A 21,250-nucleotide genomic window follows, 5' to 3' on the forward strand; every position below is an offset into this window, starting at 1 on the left:
AATATTAGAATTTCCTACACCTCGGACAAATATTTTCTTGGCACGAACAATTTGATTTTCCTCTCTTTTTCTTCAGAAAAGCAACGACTTCATATAATTAAATATTATCAAAAGAAGAATAACAATCATAGGAACAAGGCAATATTACCTTCCCAATGCTGGGGTGATTTGAAGAAGTGGATAGTAAATCCAACCTGCGCCTCCTAATGCAAGGGTTGGTTAACAGGTAGTGTCGGGTACCAACTTCCAAGAATGTAGTACATACATCTTTCAATATAAACAATAATTCCACAATCTCATTAAAAAATATATATGAGATTAATGTATGTATATCGTACAAACACTTAGTTCCCTTTCACCTACAAGGCTACAATACAACCGCAAAGTTTTCTTTGCAACTAGCAAAACCAAATTCATCATAAGAACTTGGACTTACTAAACTCCTTCACAGTGAACAAGAGGAATGAAGGAAAACTTGGGGAAACAAACTTCTCTGTGTCCCCTAACTGGGGATCAATAATTCATAAATAACTTGTCTAAATTACAAAGCTTGCGCTCTAGGTACTTCGCCCATAACTTATCCAGTAACCTTTACATGGTGACGCTAATCCTTTTGATAGAAGGATAGAACAAGATCCGTATGTACAGAAAAGAGCTGTGTGTCTACAAAATGCTGTTCAACATAAAAAGAAATTAGTAACAATACCAACTTTTATGTTGTTTTCAACTATACAATGACTTGTCGGATTTTTTGTATGTCCAGAGTCTTTACTTTTTATTATTACACCGCTACAGGTAAGGAACTAAGTGAAGGGTCAGGACTCTGTAAGAGATCTCAAAGTAATGTCTATTTCTAGCATGGTTACATCAATATTTTTGGACATTTTTGCAGTATAAATATACAAACTGGTATGAAGTGCGATAGTAAATTTCAAAGAACCGACTACTTAAGCAGACACCGCTACAGGTAAGGAACTAAGTGAAGGGTCAGGACTCTGTAAGAGATCTCAAAGTAATGTCTATTTCTAGCATGGTTACATCAATATTTTTGGACATTTTTGCAGTATAAATATACAAACTGGTATGAAGTGCGATAGTAAATTTCAAAGAACCGACTACTTAAGCAGACGCTTAAGTACAATTTATATCATTTAAAAGACCTGTAAAACTAGTTGTTTAAGACGCTTACCCTCATAAAAGACCTGTCTCTGTTTGGAAATGAATCAATGAAACTCTCCTTCAAGAGTAAAGACACCTGATAGTGGAAAGAAATGCAGGCGTAAGTGTGTATAGTGTCGGTTAATTCTGTCAATGGAGAAGCAAATAATCATTTTTTTTCTTTTTGTACAAGAACAAAGAGAGGAAAAAACACAAAGCCAAAAGTGACAAAAAAAATCTCTGCTCCTAAAACTAATCTACCACATGCAACACACCCAGTACAAAACGGAACAGCTCCCCTAAAGACAAAAATATCTGAGAGAAAGACCACAGCTCCTTAATCACCTAGGCTCCTAATGACTAGCTGCACACAACCACCAAGACCAAGCAGCAAAAAGGAACCACAACTTCAGACGCACTTTCTCACTTGGAGAGAGAGACCCATGTACCAACGCCCCGCTAGCATGACACAAGCCATACTGGACATCTACCAAAGTACTATTACAAAAAAATGTGCTAAGACAAAGGCCACCTCAGAATGTTCTTGCTGACACAGGGCCAGCCACACAAAGAACAAAACTTAATAACGGTCATGTTTCTCTTCCAAAGATCATTAATGCTTCGAAGGAGAACGTCCTGTTGGATGAGAGACTATGGAATATCAAGTTTTTCACCACTCACTCATTAACTTTATGAATAGACTATGGGCAATCACACCACATGACCTGAATAATTCTCCAATAGAAAGAACGTGAACAGATGGTGTCCCAAGAAAATACAAAGAAATTTTAAAGTCGAGGAAGGAATCATATTGCCCTTCAACTGAGACACATTTTCTGCTACTGGTATTGGGGGGGTACCAACCTTGTCATCATTAGATTGCACATTAGTAATTGTATGAGACCGAGATTTGAGCAAAGAGAATCCAGGTAAGACCTTAGAACAGCTAAGAGCCCCTTCGCAGCCTCAATCTGCACATAGAAAAAATTGGTATATAAGCGACCAAACAAATTTTCAAAGTCGCTAAATGTGAGAACAAATTAGGACACAGTTCAGATTGTTCCGTCCTGATTTCTCGTGTGTTGCACCTGTGTTTCTACCCCCAGGCCTCCTCTTCATAAAATTAACAAATTGTGGGACCGAATAACGAGCAGCAAGCAATTGAGAGAGTTATTAGCATTTCACAGTCAATAACGTCTATGCACTTTGTATTGTGTTAAGAGCCAACCTGAACATCTGTACACTTTCGAAGACAGGTCGTCTTCTTCCTAAATAGCTTTCTCCAACAAGCTTTGCATGGTATGGACTCAACGACTTAAACAACTCTTTATTCTGGGGCAATTGAGGTAAAGTGGGAGACCGCACCTGATTTTTACAAGTATAATTTTTTTTTGTTAATTAAAATTTTATTTATTATGAAAGTTCTACTATGTGACGAAACTAAATACCTGGTTCTTGTTAGCGTCGACCAGAATGACATTTCCTATCTTCGATTGTACTTCACCAGTTTTGTTCTTTACACCAACCTACAAGGAGCTCTAAACATTTCTCATTCATATACAATAATGCTAGAAACCGAAGGCAATACAAAACAAATTTATTATAAGATTCTGAATTCAGTGATTCTATTAGGTAGTCTACACATAGGAATTTTCACTTGAAAAAAAAAAGATCTTTATTAATTTGCTTCCGGAAAACACGGTATCTACTACGTTGTCTGTATAGATCTTAGAATACCTACCATGATGCTTGCACCAATGCACCTGCTAGAACGGTTAGTGCTGATGAGTACTAAATTAACCAGTCAGACCTATTTTCACAGCAAGGAATCCACTTGCCCTTACGAATTTTGACTTCCAGCTAGTCATCTCTTAGATGTTAAAGAGGGAGTTGAAACAATTGATGATTGATGAAAGCAATACTCAAAACGTCTATATATTCTCCTCTTTCAATATCATATTCTCCTAAAGATTGTCTCTACTGAAAGTGTTAGGTGCTACATCTAAGTTTAAAACTAGATGAATTTTATATAATATCTTCAAAATTCTTTAGACACACTTCAGAAAATTCTATAATTGTCAGTGCCAGAAAAAGAGCCATCAGCATAGCTTAAAACTGTCAAGATTGGCAGTAAAGTTGCCTTGAGAGTATTGAAACACATAAAGTGAACTCCATAAATCCACAAGGTAAAATAAGAAACAATGCAGGATTCTGCGGGTAACATATTACATACAAGATGTTTAAGAAAAAGGAGGAAGTTAGAAAATCTTACTATATATGGGACCGGTGCATCCAAAAAATCATGCATGTCATTTGGCAAAACCTGAAAGTTCATACAAGATGCTATAGACTATCAGGATATACTGACACCTGAATCTCCACATTACAATTACAATGAATTGTTCAAGAAATTTTTACACCTAATCATAAAGAAGAAGGTACCATACTGGCATTAGAAGGCTCTGCCACTGGTAGGGCCGGATTAAAGAAATAACGGAGAGAACTGAAGCAGACAAGATTCCCTGAAAAAAAACAATATATCCATAAGTTTTATCTAAAAGCACCTAATATGCAAGGGCAGTAGATACACTCAAAACTATATCAGCACAACCAACAATAAAATCACAAGGTTTTGGATGAATCACGCCTCAGATCAAATCTCACTCTTTTCAATGAAGTGATGGGTTTGAATTTAGTATTCAATTCATGTATAAAATTTTGACAGTGACGGCAGAACAAAACAGAGCGAGGAAAAAAGCAGGCACACATGCTAGGAGGATGTGCATGTGGTGGAGATAAAATTATTGGTTTGCTGCACTGAATTTCTAAAAATGTAGTGGCTGATAGGTACTGACACACTTCACGTACATAGATAATGCTCATAGCACTACTGACTGCTTTTTTTAAGACGACGTCTATTGGTTAGATACTATTGTAATATTAGTCCTATTGGGCCTATACTTGGGCCCAACCTATGTACACTGTAACTTTGTTATTATAAATAGAAGATGGGTCTCACTTTGAGACCTAACTTTTACTGTCTCTCTTTCTACATGGTATCAGAAAAAACAGGAAGAGAGAAGTAAGGAGATCAAACCCTAGTCACCACCCTTAGCCACCACCCTAGCCGCCACCCCTTCCTTCTTCCCCGCTCGGCAAATGACGATATTGGCATACCGACCTGTGCGCTGAGTCGCTTCATCCGAATACCGACTTGTGCTGCCTCCTACTGTTTTCCGGTAGGTTTCGGCGTTTATCACTGCTTTTCGGTAGGTTTCGGCGTTTATCACATTTTTTCGGCAGGTTTCCGGCGATTATAACTTTTTTTTTCTCACATCAAGGTACTATTCTTTGCACTATATCCCTTATCATGACGGATAACGACTCTAAAGGTACGGATGATGTCTCCTTGTTGAATAATTTTCTCTTCTTGAAGAAAATTACTACCGCTCTCTTCTTAATGGGCGGAATTTCCCTCTTGGGCTCGTTACGTTCGCTTATTTTGGGGGCCAAAGGGAAGATGGATTGGCTTGTTCCCAACAAGATGATTTGTCCAATTAATACTGAGACCCTACCTACAATAGTTGGTCCATGACCAACCCAGTATGATTCTAAGTTGGTTGTTTAACTCTATGGAGCCCGATGTCTATGAGATGTTTACCTTTTATGAGACCGTTGATGGTTTGTGGGCTGCTCTCTCGAAATGTATGCTACTACTTAACAATGAGGTTCGAATTTATGAGCTCTACCGAGAGTCATCGCTACACAGGGGCTCTTTTCGCCTTAGCTTACTTTGGGTACTTGAAGAAGTTACCCGGGAGGAGCTTTCTACTTACACTTCCCTATCCAAGATATCGGTATGACACCTACTATTATGGCGCTCTTGTGGCGTGAGGAGAAACAGAGAGTTCATCGGGGTTCCTTATTGGTCTTCACTCGATTTTTGAAGCCATCCGCGACTCAAGTTCTCAATATCGCACCTCTTCCATCTCTTGGTGAGGCGTATGCCATTATTGAGAAACATGAGCCGCCGTGGTTCGGATTTTCTTCTCCGGTGGTTTCGATGCACCGTCTTCGCCGATCGATGGCGTTTGTTGCTACTACTTTCGACCCCGGGGGGTTTCGTTGCTTTCGTTCTTCATTGTTCCATCCGGGGAACACTCGTGGACGCTTTTGCGTTCATTGCAAGCGGCAATGGTACACCTTATTGATAGTTGCTATCGGTTGCATCCGAGCTTCGGCCCCAAGAGGGGGTCGAGGGGCTTAGGAGGCAAAGAAGCCTCAGATTGCGGCTATTGGCGATATTTCACGGTAGTCATCATTCGTGGGGAGTTTCGAGGATTCGGGACTTTTACCCAAAGATGATTGATCGCCTTATGCATGCTATGTGTCTACGTGGGGGACATCTAGTACTTCGCCATGATGGCCGCCACAGTGTACACCCCATCGCGTTCCATATTCGTTCCCGCCTCCATCCGGTTGGGTCCTTGATTAGGGCAAATGATCATACGATTGGTGAGTCTAGATTATTGTCTAATAGCACACCCTTTTCACATCATGTCCGCCTCAATGGATGGCTCATACACCACTATTACCCGTAGCGGTACTTGTTTGATTATCCCCCCCGCTATCTCTTTTAGAGTCGGGCCTTACATGTTCCTCACTTAGCACCTTTCAGTTATCCATTAGTCGCCTTGCTAAAGATTATCATCGCTCGTTGTTTTCTTACCCCATTCTTGTTATCTTCTAACCCGAAAGTAATGAGGCAGATTTTTGGCAGGGGCTATGAGCATGCGGGACTATGTGTGATACTTGTTCTTTGTCTAAACATGTGCGTAATTCTTATATTCCTCGCATTTCTAGATCTCCTTGTATGTTTGATGTGATTCATACGGATGTTTGGGGCCCTTCTCCTGTGACTACCCTCTCTGGCCATAGGTACTACGTGACCTTTATAGATGACCATACTCGGTGTACTTGGATCTATTTACTTCGCAAGAAATCTGAAGTTCTCCCTATTTTCACTCAGTTTCTCCAACTCATTAAAACTCAGTTCAATATCGTGGTTCGCGGACTTCGGTCTGATAATGCGAAGGAGTATGTTTCCAACGAATTTGTCGCCCGTCTTAACCAAAGGGGTATCCTTCAAAGAATCGACTGGCCCTTATACACCGAAAGCAAAATGGTGTTCTTCGAACGAAAAAATCGGAGTCTTATGGATGTAGTTCGGTGTTTGTTGCAAGGTATGCATGTTCCTCCGATCCCATCGGCATTATCGCGGTTCTTTATTTTCTACTTCGAAACCGCGACACCGGTAGAGTTCTTAATGGTAAGGCCCTCTTCAAGTTGTATACCGATACCGTGTTCTCGTTTCCCATTATTCCGGGTGTTTGGTCGTGGTTTGCTATGTTCATGATAAAAGTCCTACGCGAACCAAATTGGATGATAAATCCATTCGGTGTGTCTTTTCGGGTATTCCCTATGTCCAAGGGGTATCGTTGTTATCATCCACCTAGTAAAATCAGCCTCTATCATACCTTGGATGTCACATTTGTCGAAAGCATAGTGCATATTTTGGTCCTTATACATCCGTGGGGGAATCTTTGTCTTCCCTGCAGGAGGCGCTCCTTGCCGCTGTTTATCCTATTCCTCGCCTTTGATACTCCTCCGGTGGTCCCTCCTACTAAACCTTTTACAGTGTATACTCGCCGTGACTTCTCCTCATGCTCATGCTCATGCTCATGCTTTAATCGCCTCGGGTAACATTTCTTCACCTTCTAGTGATCTACCCCATCGCGGATTGCTCCTACCGTTGACTCCCCTATGATTGCTCTGTTGATTCTCCCGTTGTTGAGCCCCTCGATTTCCTTCCGTGACCGTGCATCCCCGGACAAATACGGTTTTCCCACTAACCATCCTATTCGCAGCTTTGTCTCTTATCGGTGTATCCGCTTCCTATCGGACATATCGACTCGGTTTCCTCCATTCGGATACCGCATGATCGGTTCGAGGCTCTGTCGATCCACATTGGTAGCCGCTATCGCAGGTGAGATGACGACCCTTCGAAAGCGTAATCGGACTTGGGAAATGGTTGCTTTTACTCTCCCAAGACGCGCCATTGGATGCAAATGGGTTTTACAATGGAAGTACTTGGCGGATGGTACGGTTGAACGATATAAGGCCCGCTTTGGTTGCTAAAGGGATTTACACGTGCACGGACGTGACTTTGGCGCGACCTTTGCCCGTGAGCCAAGTTAAAATCTGTTCGACTTCTTATTTCCCTGGCTGGCCTCTTATGATTGGCCTCTTCATCGTTGGATGTGAAGAATGCCTTCCTTCACGGAGATCTGGCTGAGACGATTTACATGGATCCCCCACCAGGCTTTCGTGGTGAGGGGGAGTATGCTAGGAAAGTTTGTCGACTCCGTAAGTCCTTATATGGGCTTAAGCAGTCACCACGAGCCCGGGTTCAATGGATTCAAAGGAGGTTGTCTTCAAAGATGGATTTACCTGTGTCACTCGGACCATACATTGTTTGTTCGGCGGAACTCTGGGGGCCGCACTTATCTGCTTGTATATGTGGACGACATTATTATTACATGAGACGATGCATCAGGCATTGTACAAATTAAGGAATCCCTTGGGAAGTCTTTTGAGGTTAAAAACTTGGGTCTCGTGACGTTACTTTCTTGGCATTGAGATTGCACGTAGTCCCGCGGAATCTCTTTATCTCAACGAAAAGTATGTTCTAGATCTTCCGACCTGAGTGGATCTTTGGGTTGTCGACCGGTTTCTACTCCTATGGTGCCTAACGTACCGATTAGTTGCGCATCGATGGACCATTATTGTCGGATCCATCGCCTTTATCGGTACTTTGTTGGGACGCCTTATTTATCTAGTTAATACTAGACCGGACATTGCCTATGCCGTGGAGCAGAGTTAGTCGATTCATGCATGCTCCACGCCAATCTCATATGGATGCAAAATGGAGCATATTCAAGTACTAAAAAGTCTTGCCCCGGCTTAGGTCTCTTCTATGCACCGGTTCCGCAGGGTCCCAGAATGCTTAATCGATTTCGATTATGGAGGTTCTATCGACAACCGTTCCACTACCGCTTTATGTGCTTTTTCGTGGGAATCACCTTATCTCATGGAAAAGCCGGAACCGATCTGTTGTCCGGATCATCTCGGCTGGTGAGTATCGTGCCCCAGCTTTGGGGCACTTGTGAGAGATTATGTGGTTGCGATCTATTTTGGGAGAGCTTGGTTTTGCACACCGGATCATCCCAGATTTCACTCGCGGACAATCAAGCCGCCATCCATTTAGTTTCCGATTCGGCCCTACATGAGCGGACTAAGCACATGAGATTGATGTGCATTTTCTCAGGGGAGAAAGTTCGTCTTTGGGATTGTCTCCCCGCCCTTTGTTAGGACTAAGGCACGATTGTCGATACTCTTACCAAACCAAATTGGGACCTGCCGATCTTAAGCTCTTCCATCGGGTTCGGGTCTATTGGATATCTTCGCACCGGCTTGAGGGGAGTATTGTAATATTAGTCCTATTGGGCCTATACTTGGGCCCAACCTATGTACACCGTGAACTTTGTTATTATAAATAGAAGATGGGTCTCACTTTGAGACCTAACTTTTATCGTCTCTCTTTCTACGGATACATAGATGTTATCGGTGAAGGCCGGACTCAATGAGCCCCAAGTCAATCACCATAAAACTCAAGTCATTACAATCTTCCACCTCCGCCAAGAAACAATTCCTACACGCCAAGTAATGAGTAACTCCTTATTCCACATTTGTTTACGGATTGGGCCGGGCTTTCTACAAAACCATAAGTACATGGAGGATTCACATGAAGTCAATGTCATAACTCAACCATACCAAGTTAGAGCGCATAAGCGACAATTTGCTTCTCCAAAAGTGCCCCGCTAACATTGTCAATACCGAAACATGCAAACACAATCATAGGATGTAAACGGGCACGCTTTACAAAGATCGATTTAAAAGGTTTCTTGTTACCAATTTTCTTTTTGGTCTTAACATAATTTATCATTTTCTATGGAACTCAAGAATTCAAAAGCAAAAATCACCCATTTGAAAACTTATTAGATTTGACATGAAACGAGGAAAAAGACGTGTGCAATGAACAAATGTTTTGGATAATCCAAAGAAAATTAGACATTGATCCTTAACTTCTACAAGTTATTTAATTTCAAATTAACCTACTCCACGACTTTTTTCCCTTCTTCCTAAGCATACAATATGAATTTAAACAAAAAGTTCAAATTGAAAGTTTTAAAGCAAGAATAGGTACAAACGATTTCAACTTCAATCCAATTACTCTACATATAGTATCAAAAATTACATGTATCTTGGATACACTTAAATTGGGAGATGCATAATCACTTGAAGATAAACCCAAGAATTATACCATTATAAATAAGAAGCTATAACAAAGCTGATTAAAATATGTATATGGATCACCGATCCGAGGAGTGAACACCACAAGAATTACCCTCAATAATGACATCATACGACATACTTTCTGGTTTTCATAAGAAGGCTGACAATTATAACTATTTCCCTAGGATCAGATGATAGGGCATGGTTTTGTCAATCGAGATAGAGCAGATAATTACATGTTCAAGGCGCAACAAGCCACATAAGCATGCAACTGTCCATACAGATAGAGCAGTTGCCTCCTCCTCTGCTAATACTGCATTGCGTGCCTGATAATATCATAGAGAAGTGAAATCAGAAATACATACATAAATGTACATACAATGCCCCCTCCCACACCCCACAAGATGAATCAAAGGCTGAATTATTTTTAAGTATGATACTCCATGGAAATCATCACCCCAAAAATCAGTTCCTTTGCACATTTTTGGACATTGCCAGAAAGATGGATGCAATATCTGCTTTACTGGACCGTTAAAAAATTCGTAAGTTGAGAACAATTTCAAAAAGAGGTTAGCTATTTGTAAATGAGCTGATATTATATAGACATGATCTCCATGGTGGTGAAATCAAGAAATTATCCCTTAAATCACCTTGTTAGGGGGCATTGTATGAAGTGCTGCATAAAAAGTTTGTAAACAGAACCTACTCCATAAACATATAATACAATAAATGAAAACCAACAGCATTTACATGCACGCTTTGGACATATGACTCTTGTGGAGTAGGTTCCACTAATTTTTACTTCTCTTGTATAAGATCATTACTGAAAAACATTTATCATCTATTGTGCTTTCCCTGATCTCCAATTAATATGTTTTTTCACTGAAAATATGCCAATAGTATATGTGATGAGCATATCAAAATCTTTTTAATAACATCATATCTCTGCGCATTGTTGGTATTATGAAATAAAAATATTACTTTTAGCTCCAAAATATTTTGAGCATAATATTACTTTTCATACCCAATGCTCTACCACAGATTCACAAGTCACAACCAACACATGCACCTCTGTTCATTGGGATAATATCAGAACTTAGGGCTGAATCCATTTGTCTTACAACTGACTAAATTGTTATTTTTGGCATTGGTACACTCATTTAAATATAGGAATTTACCTCTACAAACTCCAGACTGCTGCAGGATTTCAAATCAATGGTTAAGCCCGCAACATGTAGCACTGTTTCACTAGGTCTGTGGAATTCCAAAGGATGCAGGTGCTCCAGAGGACAGAATGCAAGTGTTGTTCCTCTGGTGGGACAACATAAACGATAATACTCACATATAATTTGCAAGGATCCATGATTGTTTGCCTGAAAACACAAAATTGCATTAGAATTAAATGGTGAAATATGGCTTCCAGAGCACCCAGGTGTTCCACCTGAAAGCATGTCAATTAATGACAAAGTACAATAGAGCATCAAACCTTAGCCCATTCAAGAATGTTGTGATCATTGAAACTTTCTCGACCAGAGGTAGAGGCTTCCTCCATATCTGCTTCATCCATATCACTTCTGAAATACCGGTCTTCACTTGGTGACCCCTGGTAACTACATGAACCAAATGATAAAGGTAAATGCTGATATTGCCCCTCCTCGACTAAGTTTGACTTTTGGTAAGTCTATATAAAATGGAGATGTCATAAAAATCCCCCCTCTCCTGTCATTGTTTAAAAAGAAGGGAAACTTCTAGATTTTCTGTATGCCCAGAAACAAGTATTGAAGAAGATGCACTCTATTGCTAATGCCAGATAGTTGCAATGGTATCAGAGAACAAGTGATTTACCTTGTGGAAGATTCAGAGCTTTCATGGTGAAAAATCAAAAGAGGCATAATGGCCTCTGGTAAGCTTTTTCCAACTGCTTGCTTTTTAATCCTGAACTCGTCAGCGGAGACATTTTGATCATCAGAGATCTGCACTCCAACCCCAGATTCTGTCCTCTCAGTATCCACTGCTGATTCCAAAGATTTTAGAGAAACAATGTCACTATCATGGCTTTCCCCTGGTAAATCAAAAGGTGTCTCTAGACTCTGATGTTCAAGATGAAACCCATCATCAAGTCTCTCAGAAGTAGGACTTTCTGTAGTTAAGCCAGAAGTTTCTGTGTGTTCATATGCCCCGTCCTCCGAAAGCAATCATGTTTTGATGAATTACAATCTGGTTTCTCTAATAATTCCTCTTCCTTTACCTCAGGTGATGCCAACTCCAACATATCCATGCCTTTAGTTAAACGTTCCAACCTTTCTTCAGTGAAAATGCTGTAGGAAAACAAAAACTGTCATCACTTATGCAACGGGGAATAATCAAAACTATTCTGAAAGTAGTTGTAGTAAATAAAAATCTAAGTTAGGCTCAGGTCGGTTGATTTTTCAAACTTTGCACCATTAACGATTAGGTATAAACACTTCCATTAAAGTAATGTTCAGATAGAGATTCATAGAAAACCAGTAACTCGAACAATGAAGAAAGTCATCATGTATTAGAGTCCATATGCTAACTAGCAAAAATTACTTCAAAAGATACGCTCAAGATTAACAAATAAATGTAACAAATAGGGAAAAAAGTTTCAAAAGAAAAAAATGGTCACTCACAGTATCTAATTAGGTATCCAAAAGTTCAGAATGAAACAATCTAGATAGCTGAAATATTAGGGAACAATTGACAGACCTATTAAGTATACCGAAATGCAATTCAAAGAATGGAAGTCTTGTAAGAATGCAATAGCATCTCCGTGTGGTTAAGATATGACGACTCAGAGAAGAGCAAACACGTTCTCTTTCAACAATCATGGAAATCAGTCCTGAGGGTTTCTGTACAATTTCTTCAACAAGCATACAGCATCCATATAAAGTTGAATCGTCAGCCACCTACGAAAAAGAACATAGAATTTGCATAAGAAAACCAAAAGGCTATACAATATTGGAAACATGACTTTGTCTTGAGACTGGGATATAAAGAAAGACATAAACAGCCCAGTATGACCGAATCTGCCGGTTAACGCTCAAAAAGGTACAAGACAACCAAAGGGATTGAGATCGAGGTACTACTACCAAAATCCCAGACCATATTAGTCATCCAAGTGGAGAACTTCTATGGCAGTTAGCATTACGTGACAGTTGAGACATTACTATTACAACACAAGGAGATGATATTTCCAGGCTCAGGGACACAAATAAACAGAACCAAAGGTATCAACGTGTTTCCAACCAAAAGTACATTACTAATCTCATCATCATCACTGCTAACATCACTTTATCTACTACTACTGATAATAATAAAAACAATAAAGTAACAAATACTCATCAAGTAAAATTGCAAAGAAACCTCTAGTTTAAAACATTTACTTCTCACAACCCACATTTTTGTACAATTTGTCAGATTTTGCCAGCTTAGCAAGTTGGCATAATTAATTGCAAATTGCAGTTGATAAACCGCATTACACATGGCACTTTATCCATCGCCTACTGCAGAAAAATACAAGTAATAAATCCTTATCTCAAGATTACCTGTAAACGAAATACAAAGGACTGGTCGCTCTTCTTAAGGTGCTCCTGCATAATTATGAAAAATATGGCAGCTTTATTAACTGCTATAACTGTCTACTGAAGGTTGAAAAGTCAAAGTATACTCCTTTATCTCTACTAATTGTCGAACTGTCAAAAGATATCATGCCTTCAATCAGTAAAATATGTAACATAAGTTATAAATGATGATTTCACTATATAAACTATTTCACAGTATACAAGTACCAGACACACACAAGACACGGAGGAAAGAAGCAGCAGTTCTACCTGTCCAAGAAGTATTTCATTCAACTCACTCATTGAAGGACTCCGTTCAACAGCATGAACCTGAGAGCGATATTCACAAATTCTAATTTGTTACTTAAAGATGCTTCTTCATAATATTCAAGGATAAGTACAAGTAAGTATAATATATCAATCACCTAGGAGCCTCAGACGATATGGTGATAAGAAAAAATGTATTGGGGCGTAATACACCTTATTACTGAAGTCTTAGCCTCATATGATTAAAGTCTGTGACTTGTTGCTTCATGAGACCATTCTTCATTTCCAGACGCCTTAGTGGAGTGGAAGATAATTTTAGATTGTTGTTGTTAATAGACAAATTGATGCCAAAGAGGGTGAACCTGGAATAGTTTAAAATTCAAGATGGCAATGTACTATCCTGTGGCATTTGAACTTCTTGACTTTATGCTAGAGAGTTGGGCTTTAGGGGCAGGTGGACGAGATGCTAGACTTTATGCTTATGGATTTCCTGGCTCATATTAAGTATTAACTCAGCAAGTAAATGTCTTCCAACGTGTGTCTTCCACAAGAATGAAAAACATGCTAGTACCTAACTTAAAGCCGAAGAAAACACGGGAAACTCTGATAAATAGAATAGCATGAAGGTTTTATATAAAACAAACCTCCAGGCCTCCAGGAAAGCAGAATGATAGGAGATCTTTACTTTTCAGTGGTAGCTGTTTTTCTGGAGGGTATACAAATAAAACCTGAAAGTAGAAGAAAGAAAAAATTACAAATTACAAAAAAAAAAAAAAAAAAATGAAATTGAATAGCAAAACATATGTGGGCGTACAAAAACAAATGAGTCAACAATTGTTCTGCCTGGTTCACAGAGAACAAGATGCCTTTAGAATCCTTATGATGAAACGTCGTACGTATGATATATTGATATAGTACCTGCGGTTCAAGATTAGGTTCAACACGCGCATGATTCTGACCAACCAAGGCACTACGCCATTTGCCTGAACCTTCGGACCTTCTCCCAAGAATCTGCTGTTCAAGTGCCCGGATATCAGTATTAGGATGCAGTCCAAGAACTACCATGCTCTCAAACAGCCTCGAAGGCTCTTTTACAGACCTGTGACCCTGCAGAACATAGATAATCAGAGCTGACAGTCACACTGTGACTACATAAGAAACATAAAGGTAAATGAATTTTACGTTTTGCAACAAATGAACTCTCTGGAAGGCACCTTTGCATATTCATTTTTCCAACTGAACTGCTACACTTTTTAAGAGATTGATAAACAATATTGCCATCGAATTTGTTGGAAGTTTCCATAAAAAAGATCCACATATATATTTTTATCTTCCACTTTCATTAACACAAACGATTATCAATGATTGATTCTGCCGTACTACAAAGTGTAATAACTGAAAATTTAAGCACAATTACATCAACTAGTTGATCAAATGAAGAAAAATAAAGAGATTAGCATACCATGGCATGCAACTGAAACCTTGCCCACTGACGCTTCAGGCTAGTTAAAACTTCTGGATTATATGCGCTTTCTTGACTTCGAAAGCAGGAGGTGAGGAGCCTTTTAATACCCTTGTGAACTGGCGTTGAAATTTCTGAAATTGGCTATCGCCATCTTTAATTGAAAATACAGCAGAAGGATCGTGGAACGAGAGCGCTGCAGCAGCAGTAGCTACTGCTGCAACAGCTTTCGCAACATCCTCAGTAGTCTGCATAAAATATGCAGCACTCCATCCAGGACTACCAGAATCTTCACTCTTAGTCATCTCTCTTAACAATTACACCAGATAAAATTTCTAATCCTTCTGAAAAAAAAGCATGTCAACTATATAATGCCCCCACAAAAAAAACCTATGATTATCACCATAAATCATAAGAAATGAAAAGAAAAACACAAATCATACATCAAATAGATGAAAATTTCATTAATGAACATGGGCATGGCATGGGCATGGGCATGATGCAAGTTATATGATAAAAAGAACACAAATTTAACAATACTCAACAGATAATATTGCAGAAAAAAATGATCATGTTGATTTCTAACATACAATAACTTCAAAAGAATCAAACTTTACAAACACTAACATCAATCAACACTAGAATTTACACAAAGGAAAAGTTTTCACCTTTTAAGGACAGAGATAGAGAGAAAAAAAGTTGTAAATGTTTTTAGCGTTTCTGCAAAAACTATAATATGATTATTATTTTTTTTTTTTTTGGGTTATAAATTTATAATTAATTAATTAGTTAGATAAACGTTCGTTCAACCATGAGACATGGAAATGTTTTTTTATTGATTTTTTTTTAATGGAGAAAAAATGGTAATTTTTTTGCCTCCCTCGTCTACGTCGAATTAATAATAATATATATATATTTAATGTTGGTGCACTATTAGGACGGCCGTTTATTTGGACCAAACATACGAATATAATATTAATCATATTATTAGAGCATATTTACGTAGTAGTATCACCTGTCAAAATCTTCAAATTTAAATAAATCTTTTGAAATTTATTGGAATTTCAACTCTAGGTAGCGTCTAGTTGGTAGTATGACTTATCAAAATCTTCAAATTTGAAGAAATCTTTTGGAATTTATCGGAATTCCAACTCTAGGTAGCTTCAAATTCGGTCGCATCAACTGTTCGTTCATATTCTTGTTAGTAAATTTGGCAATTTGGATGCAGATGCAGAACGACATTAATAATGTTGCGCGCCATTGTAAATGTCGCAGTTTTTTTTTTTTACTTTGACCAACACAACGCGTTAGTCCTAATATCGCGTGGGGATTTTTTTTTTTTTTACTTTTGGAATGGTTGCGCGCTACTCCTAATGTCGCGTGGGTTGTTTTGGAATTGTACATACGACATTCCAATTGTCGCGCGACAGTGGTAATATCGCGTGAATTGTTTTTTACTAATAGAATTTGCGATCTATTAGAGTTGGTCAAAATTTGTGACCAGATTTTCTAAATTTTTTCTTTAAATTTGAAAAATATACTACCACCACCTTGCTATTATTACTTGTTATATACTTTTTTTTTCGATAACCTCTTACTTGTTATATACTTATTATATTGTATAGTCTTGTCCGGGCCATAAAGCGTTTGAGTACTTGTCGACAAACGAATGAAACGATCCCAGTGAATGTTCAATGTCTTCGTTGTGAATAATTGCAACGTGAAATTGCGAATACTCATCGATCAGTGAACATATTGGATGGAACTTATCAGGGAAAATACGCTATTTTGTACCTCTTAATTCATATATACGCGCGGATTACCATCTAAATGACTATAGTCTGTACAGAGAAGAAAACGTTGAATCAGTTGGGTTGAAAATGTCAAGTAGTCATTAATATCTTCGAACCATCTGACTTTTGGTGTTTGGGTCAAAACTCAAAACAACAACCATTTCAAAATTTCAATGTTAGGACTTGGGCACTTAGCCATTTTGGTCAAAACAACAGTCACTTTGTGGAAAATCGGTTGTCAAGTGGCATTTTTAGCTTTTTTCTAATTGGTTCCTAGTTTCCTACTTCCTAGTTAGCATTTCTATCATAAAAGTGTAGAGGAAGTCAGCAGGTAGCACATATGGTGTACAATTGTACTAGAAAATATTGTAAATGTGTACTCTATTTAGATGGACGGAAACAGGTAGCACGCATACTGTCTTGCATGGGATTTTCAGAGATGTACCAAAAGTTTGAAGAAAAAAATTTAGAAATCCTATCTAGTCTTTTCATTTGTAAGATTGGGTATTCATTTTGAGTTAGTAACTTTTGAGTTAGTATTTGTATTTGTATTTGTCAAGTGATATATATTCTTAATCTGTGATACTCAAGGCTTTCTATTGCGCGTGTTGCATACTTGCATCTCTAGTCTCTACTGCACCTATTTTGTCGACGTAAGTTCCTCCTCGCCGAGTCACCTTGGTTGAAGTATGAACTTACCGGGCAATATATCTGCTCCAGTAGCTATGCATGTTCCAAATATAACTCACAGCTAGTCCTTTTTGTCCTTCTTCCTCTTCATATAGAAAAATTAACCAAATGCGAAATTTCAAAATTATGGTGACCAAACACAAAAAACAACCCCTGAAGTCCTAATATAGACAACATATAGCACTATAGCAGGAACCAAAGTCAAATTAACCTTTTTACTCTTCCAGATTACAGAAATTAATTGTGTATAAATTCTTATTTGTCATAAAAAAAAATTAAATGGTCGTGGAGAACAACTGATTATTATCGTTGAGCTGGTTCTTGTTGTTAAGGCCGGATACACATGTGACTTAGCTCATGTGTAGATGTAATATATTATTGTGATTTGTTTCCATTTATGCATAGTTTGTATATCAAGATTTTCATATATAAGTATTACTTCTAAAAGAGAATAATACATCTAATTATCTTTCTCTTCATAGTATCAGTTTAGGGTCATTTCTTTAATTGAAGCCGCCTACCAACTTCCCTTCTCTCCCCGGCCTTTCTCTCTCTACCAGATAACCCAATCCGATTAGTTTTTCTCGTAGTTCGTGATTCCGAACGAAATTTAGGTTTTTCAAAAAATTGGAATTCCGAATATAGAGTTAAAATATATGAAATTCCGAAATCATCTTAAATTCCGAATGTAATAGGGGTTGAAATTTAATGAATTTCGGTTTTTAGATTTGTCGGAATTCTGAGAATTCTGAAATTCCGAATTATGGTTTTTCTATACATGATATTGAGAAACAATGGAGAATATCTCGGTGTGCTACGTTGACTTTGGCTTTATTTGATAAAGACGGCAAAATTGTTCTTACAACAATAAGCTACTTCTTGTCTGCTCTCTTAACTGTTGGGGTCTCTCACCATGTGTTGATACGACCTGGTTGAGTTTATGGGAGCACGCCCCCATGTTGTGCACAGTTAGGAGTTTGATTTTCAACAGACCGAGTTGATTTGGAATTTCGTTTCACATTGAAATTTCAAAATTCTATATATATGAAAGTAGGGTTGTTTACTGGTACGTACTGAGGGTTGTTCTTCTTGGTTTTGATAGGACCTATGGTGTAATAAGAGAATCAAGATAGAAAAATGGATAGAGGCTTATTGAGGAGCCTTGACCTCCGGTTAACACAGTGTGCTAAAAGATATTAGATGATAACTTGTTTTCTTATTCATGACTTGGCTTTTCTTATATAGGCCTTGATTACAATATCTAGCGTACTCAACCCACCCAATAAGGAAAAGAAGTTACAACGTTCACTTCCAGAAGACTAGGTCTCCCGCTACTAAGTTTACTTCAACTAGGACTCAACAACTTCAAATACTCCTAAACTCTAGGAGTTACATAACTGCTGCTAGATGACTTATTGTAAATAATGATAATAATAAGGAAGTGATATAGATAGACACGTATCAACTCCCTTGTCCTCAAAAAACGGCCTTGTCCTCAAGGCCAAGATCAGGAAACTGGTTTTGTAGTGTATCAAAATCTTCCCAAGTAGCTTCTGCTGGAGATAACCCCTGCCAATGAATTAGAATCTCCTTCTTCTTCTTGCGCACCCGATAATCCAAAATTGCTTGTGGCTTGGGGTAAAGAGTATTTGCAGGACTTTGTGCAATAGGAAGTTCAGTTTGGACAGAAATGTTTTCCCCAAACTCTCTATCTGTGTGGTGACGATCATAAATCTTTTTCATGCGGGATTGGGCTTCCTTCAGAGTAGTCTGCAAATCTTTAATAATCTGATCTCGATCCATCAGTTGTCTTTCCACAGAATCAACAACAGTCATTCCCGGAATGTATGACAGTAAAGTGGGTGGTGGTCGGCCATAAACAACTTGGAAAGGAGTAGTTTTAATAGCCGAGTGCCAACTAGTATTATAGCAATACTCAGCCCATGATAACCATTTAATCCACTCGCGGGGCTGAGAACTTGTGAAGCATCGCAAGTACATCTCCACCGTTCGGTTCACCACTTCGCTTTGGCCATCAGTTTGAGGGTGGTATGCTGAACTATAATTAAAATCAGTTCCATTCCGTTTAAATAACTCTGACCAAAAGATACTTGTGAATGTTGGATCCCTATCACACACAACTGTCCGTGGCATACCATGCAGCTTGAAAATATTATCAAAGAAAACTTCGCGGTAACACCAATTGCCGCGGTAACGGATGTGACAAAGGAAGAAAGTGTGCATATTTGGACAGCCTATCAACAACTACTAGAATAGTAGTTTTCCCATTAGAAATAGGCAGACCATTAATGAAATCCATAGAGATGTCCTCCCATACCTGATTTGGAATAGGAAGTGGCTGAAGCAACCCTGCTGGAGCAAGTTGTTCTGATTTGTGGCGTTGACAAACATCACAAGCAGCAATGAATCCCCGGATATGTCGTCTCATTCCTTTCCAATAAAAAGTAGCTCGAACTCTTTGTAGAGTTTTTTGATAGCCTTCATGGGTACTGTTGTGAAACTGTCCTAGGATATCCTTAAGTAAAGAAGAATTTTCAGGTAGATAAATTCTAAAAAAAAAAAAAAAAAAAAATAACTCCAGCTTTGAAATTTCCATGGTCCTACCGCCGTCATCATTGATGCGTTGAATGAGGTTTTGCAATCTGAATCGGATCTTTACTTCCTCTTTGATAGCTTCTAACCAAAGGAGGAACGGGGACGAGTAATAGCCGCAAGTTCACTTTTGTTCTTCTCATCTTGTGCCAAACCATTTCTTCTAGAAAGAGCATCCGCCATTGTATTTTCCTTTCCCTTTTTGTATTCAATAACAAAATCAAATCCCATCGGTTTGTACAACCATCGTTCTTTGAAGCTCTTGTAATAATTCTTTGGGACCACAAATATTTCAAGCTTTGTTGATCGGATTCGAACGATGAACTGTCGTCCTAATAAATATGGACGCCACTTTTGCTGACCATTACCAATGCTAACATCTCCTTCTCATAAGTCGACATCAACAAATTCTTTCCCTGTAATGCATGACTGTAAAATGCTATAGGTCGGTCTTGCATTAGAACAGCACCAACACCCGAACCACTAGCATCACACTCGACTACAAACTGGTTGGCGAAGTCAGGTAAAGCTAATACCGGAGCTTTTGTCATGGCTTCTTTTAAGCGTGCAAATGCTTCTTCAAAGCAACTGGTGTCCATACAAAAGAGTCCTTCTGTAACATTTTGGTAAGTGGACCGGTGATCTTACCAAAGTTTTGGACGAACTTGCGATAGTAACCAATCAACCCAAGGAAGCCTCTTAATGCCTTAGGCGTGGATGGTTTGGGCCAGGTTTTCATCACTGCAACTTTGTCGGAATCCACCGCGACACCGGTAGCAGTAATTATATGACCGAGGTAATGCACCTCACTTTGACCGAATTGGCACTTCTCTCTTTTAACAAACAACCTGTGGGATCTTATTATAGCCAATGCAATCTGTAAATGCTGAAAGTGCTCCTCCCAAGACTTACTATATATAAGGATATCATCAAAAAGTACTAGAATGAATTTTCTCAAATGATCTTGAAATACCTCATTCATCAAAGCTTGGAATGTGGACGGTGCATTGGACAACCCGAATGGCATTACTAAGAATTCGTAATGACCATGATGAGTTCGAAAGGCAGTCTTTGATGTGTCATCAGCTACCACTCGAATTTGATAATAACCGCTTCGGAGATCAAGCTTTGTAAATATCATTGCCCCATGTAGCTCATCTAATAATTCATCAATTACCGGTATAGGAAACCGATCCTTGATTGTGAGCTTGTTCAAAGCACGATAGTCAACACACATGCGCCACGACCCATCATGTTTTTTTACCAAAATA

The 21,250-nt window shown here is 38.7% G+C and overlaps 1 pseudogene across 1 annotated transcript; it reads right to left on the reverse strand.

Annotated features, from left to right (window-relative positions):
* Positions 1–276: 276 nt before the first annotated feature.
* Positions 277–15,712, reverse strand: LOC147506995 (uncharacterized; annotated as a pseudogene). Its single transcript, XR_015217511.1, has 19 exons — positions 15,552–15,712; positions 14,884–15,227; positions 14,340–14,528; positions 14,066–14,149; positions 13,425–13,484; positions 13,140–13,184; positions 12,301–12,500; positions 11,419–11,891; positions 11,060–11,183; positions 10,752–10,946; positions 9,814–9,899; positions 9,052–9,118; positions 3,606–3,680; positions 3,431–3,481; positions 2,607–2,684; positions 2,387–2,523; positions 2,023–2,129; positions 1,190–1,255; positions 277–673 (listed from the first exon to the last, which is right to left on the reverse strand). The product of XR_015217511.1 is annotated as an uncharacterized LOC147506995 (transcript).
* Between the last annotated feature and the right edge of the window lie 5,538 nt (positions 15,713–21,250).

The sequence above is a fragment of the Coptis chinensis genome, chromosome 3 (assembly GCF_015680905.1).
Source record: "Coptis chinensis isolate HL-2020 chromosome 3, ASM1568090v1, whole genome shotgun sequence".
Classification (NCBI taxonomy): domain Eukaryota; kingdom Viridiplantae; phylum Streptophyta; class Magnoliopsida; order Ranunculales; family Ranunculaceae; genus Coptis; species Coptis chinensis.